Below are 4774 nucleotides of genomic sequence, written 5' to 3'. Positions count from 1 at the left end.
CATTTTCACATCTTGTTAAGTACCAGTTCCTCAATCTACATTTTCTCTTCATCAGTCCTTGTTTCAAATTTCAATGCCTTAAAATTTGTGATGCCAGCTCCCTCTTCCAATTGTTTCAATCTTTCTTGGAAGGTCAGTTGGGGCTTGTTGAATACTACTTCACCTTTGTTCTTACCTTTTTCTCACCTTGTGAAAACTACTATGGAGGCTTTGGGTGGCTTGGTAATGATTACCTTGCCCTTCTTTTTGAATAGCTCTACCTCCTTCTCTAATTCTTCTTCTATATCTTCTAGTTCATGCTCCTCTTATTTATCCTCACCTTTTCCTTCAATAAGCATAAAAGGGCCAATTGCAATTTTCAATTTGGCTATCTTCCTCTTTCCTTTGCTTATAGCCTGGGGTAGCTTGATTTCAAGCTCAATTCTAGTTTTGGCTTCATCATTAGTGCCAAATGTAGGAAGCTTAGGATCTATAGGCTCATTTACTAGTGCTTCAATAATGTCCCTGGCTTTGTCAATATTAACCTCATAAGGAAGAGGTTTCACCCATGCAACTCGGGGCCTAACTGCCTAAATGTTTACTTTATCATAGTCAACCATGAAGCATGCATCATCTTTGTAGTCTTCAACCAATTTTGGTGGAATTCAGAACCTATTATTCATTCTTTGTTCGAAATCTTCAAAATAATTATCCATAACCTTCTCAAAGTTTTCACCCATGTCAGTAATAAACTCATTAATCTGATATAGAATTGGAATATCTTTTCTCTACACAATAGTTCCTTTAGATGGAAATAATTTTTGAACATAGAAAAATAAACAAGTCAACAAGGAACCAAATTTGCAAGGATTATTCTTTGAAGTCTTTATGCTATCCATGTTCTTGTTCAATTGTTTCAACAATAATTCTGATAGGTCAAATTCAAGGTTCTTCTTCACAATTTTGAAAGCCAAATCCATAGCCTTATAGGGCACACTATTCAAATGACTAGAGCTATAAATTTTGTGGCCAATGACATGAATGCCAAATATTAATTCAACATTAGATATAGTGCTAACCTTTAAACCTCTACCATCCCATTTAGCTAGGGTTTTCTTCTATAACTCCTCTCGACCTAGGGTTTTGGTAGTTTTGGCTTTGCTAAGTATGGGGAGACCAGTAATCTTATGAACCATCTTCTTGGTGATTAACACTAGCTATTCTAACAATAGTTACCCATTGTGAATATGACTAAGTATGTACCTAATCCACTTAATTTGGAAACTTCTTGGCATATGCGAGATATGAGTTAATCCTTTGGTCTCTAGATGCTTATGCTTGGGTTTCAAAGGGTTTCAAAGAGCCATCAACACTCATTTATCCTAGGGAATTTTCTATTTCTAGGTTTCCAATCTCTTGAATAGAACATTTAAAATGCGTACGAATGTCATTTATAAGAAGTACCTTTGGTGGAGTCTGTGATTGAGCTCCATTGGGGTCGAGTGATTCTATGATTGCTAGAACTAGCTTGAAATTTGGCGTCTTCCACTCCACACGTTTAACTAGCATTTCTGAACCTCTTTTTTCCTTGGTGCTGTTGCTACTCCCAGATGCCATTGATGCTTGGTAAAAGATAGAATTTTTTTGAACAAATCATTCACTAGAAAATTTTTTGAAATTGCTTGGAATTTGCTTGAAATTGTTGGAAATTTCTTAGCTCTATAATCGCGGTGAAGAATGAAATCAAATTCTTCCCTTTTGACAAATTTTTTGCCATAAATGCTTGGTAAAAAGGTACATGAGATGACATAGTGCTTGACAGGTTGTCATTCATTCACTTTCTCAATTGAAGCTTTCAACTCTGTGATCAAACAAAACTTTTGTTGCTCCTGAACTAGCTCGGTAAGGTCTTCAACTGATTTTCCTCGGTAGATGCAACTCGACAAAGGATATGCTTTCTTTGATCCTTGTGTATCTAGAATACTAATTGATCATTTTTCTTTCTTTTATTTGGAATTTCTTGAGATATTACTTGAAGATGCAGTTCCATATCCTTGTTTATGGATCTAACTGGAGATGGTGGAGTCACCCACTTCTTGAGTGACATTGCCATCATTTGAACTATCTTGCTCGGTAGATTTAGGAATCCACTATTGTCTCATCTGTTTCTGAATGTTATCAACTTTAGCTTTCTTTTCATCTTCAATTCTTCCTATATTCATGTAATTCTTAGCTATATGACCGAGTTCAGTGCATGTATAACATCTTACTATTGTATCTCTTTTTCTCAAGTGATGTTTTGAGCAGTCTTTGCCAATGTGTCCATGTTCTCCACAATAATGACATCTGCACTAAGTATTGTAGTCCCATCCAAATATTGCTTTAACAAGTTGTTCAGCTGGATTGAATGATTTGGATTTGCATTGGAATGCCTTGTGACCATGCTTCTCACATTTGTGATAATTTCCTTCAAATTTTAGTTTCTCCTTGCATTCATTAGCTTTATAACCATGCTAACTACAATTGTAGCATTTACCATTGAATGTAGCTTTTCCATTGCTCCAACATTTGTTTGGTGTGTGACCTAACTTACCACAGTGATTGCAAGTAGGTCTTTGATTCCTTTGGGCACCTTGTTTGGAGGTTTCACCTTCTTCCTTATAACCAAGTCCTACTTTACCCTTTTGTCTATGAAGATTCTACTCACTTTGTTGATTTAATTGACTCATGTCTGCTTTAGATTTCATTATCCTTTCATTGACTTTCTTTTCACCGATTAAGTCATTTTCCAAACTTTCATTGATTTATCTTTTAGATCTCAAGTCACTTTGTAAGCTTTCATTGATTTGTCTTTTAGTGATTAAATCATTCCTTAGGCTTTCATTTTCAAATCTCAGATTCATAATTTCTTCATTTGCATTAGATAGTTGATCTACAAGATCTTCATGCTGAAGGGATTGATTATTTCTTGCCTCTAGTCTTCATTTGCCTTGTTTCTCTATTCCAAAACTTCACATAGCCTAATTGATTGGATTTCTTGTTCTCTTTTAAGATTTCTTACTTCTTCCTCTAAGAGCCATTCTTTTCTAGGAGTTCCTTGATTGCCTCATTAGCTTCATCTGAAATACTTGATGGTAAAAGGTCTTCAATCTTTTCTTCAACATACTGATGATCATTCATTTTTTTTGCAAGTTCCTTTCTTCTTTTGAGGGATTGGGAAAGATGGTCCCTTGCTTCTTTGAGTTGAGCAATGACCATTTCTAGATCTAGCTTTTTATTTTCAATTGCTTTGTCAAGTCTGAATATATCCATTTGTCCTTAAGATCTTTGCTCAAGCTGTCAAAATTTGTCCTGAGAACCACAATGCTCTGATACCAATTGTTGGAAATATTCAAGATATGATAGGTTACTAAGAGGGGAGGGGTGAATCAGTAACTTCAAAAACTTTAAAGCAATTCAATACTTTAACCATATATACTATTCACCATTCATTCATCTAATCTACTACATGTATGGGAGATCAAACATTCATAACACATGTACACAGTGATTTGGTGACCTAGAAACCTTCCAAATAGAAAGTAAAATTGGGGTGGGGATGATATCCACAAAACTTCATTACTGCAGTATGAAGTTGGCCTATTAAGGCTTACATTGACTACTTCTGGTGATCTTCCCTATTAGGAGCATAAAGGACTTCTAGGTCTACCTTGTTAGAGGATTTACAAACATAAATTGAAGTATGCACTCTGTTAGGAGATTTATACAATGACTAGTAAGTCTACCCTATTAAAGGATTTACAAAATTGATTCACCTGTTAGGATGAAATAGTGGATCCACTTACAACTTGATTTCTAATTAGATCCTTGAAGTACATATCACCTCTTGTGACTAATGAATCTTTACTACTCCTTGTAGACCTTGTTGAGTACTATGCTCTGCTACTGATTCATTTTTTATTCTTCTCAAAGCATTACATATACATTCCTTCACATACTCCTTAATATTTTGCAAATTATATAATACATTACATATATACCATTCCAATGATTACAATTACAAGGTCGGCCAAAACACAAGTGAACAAAATATTATTGAGCCAGCCAAATAGTAGAAAACTTGAGTTCTTCAAGCTAACTTGGTGACCTTTTGATACTCGACATCATCATGCACTTGGTAGAAGTAGAAGCTCAGTCCATACTAACCACACAACGTAGCTTGGAACTCAGTAACCATTGGAGACTCAGTAGATATAGTGTCACTCGGTAAAAATTGAATCCTTTGTTTACCTTGATTTCACTCGGTAAACACTACACTTCCATCACTCAGTAAACAATATAACTTCCATCACTCGGTAAACACTATAACTTCCATCACTTGGTAAACACTGCACTTCCATCACTCGATAAACATTATGACTTCCATGCTCGGTTTACACTGAATTCCCATGACACAGTCTAACTACTCGGTAGACACTGAGATGCTTGGTAGACACTGTGATGCTCGGTGTAAACTGCGAAGCTCTATTAACACTAGATGCTCGATGTAAACTACGAAGCTCGGTGTAAACTAAGATATATAAGTGTTTTCACTAATGTCAATAATAACTTAATGCCAATAGTCTTGACTCTCAAAGTCCTTTAAGGTTACATTATTTAACTTATATCCATATTTGCAACTTTTTCTTGGTGCCCTACACCATAAGGTATTTCTACCTATTTCCCTAGATACTAAATGCCCTATAAGTCTTAAGGACTCAAGATTTATAGAAACACCAATGAGTCTAAAGCCTTT

The sequence above is a fragment of the Cupressus sempervirens genome, chromosome 5 (genome assembly GCF_028749045.1).
Source record: "Cupressus sempervirens isolate cs-2001-9-10 chromosome 5, ASM2874904v1, whole genome shotgun sequence".
NCBI classification, from domain to species: domain Eukaryota; kingdom Viridiplantae; phylum Streptophyta; class Pinopsida; order Cupressales; family Cupressaceae; genus Cupressus; species Cupressus sempervirens.
This window is presented reverse-complemented; position numbering follows the sequence as displayed.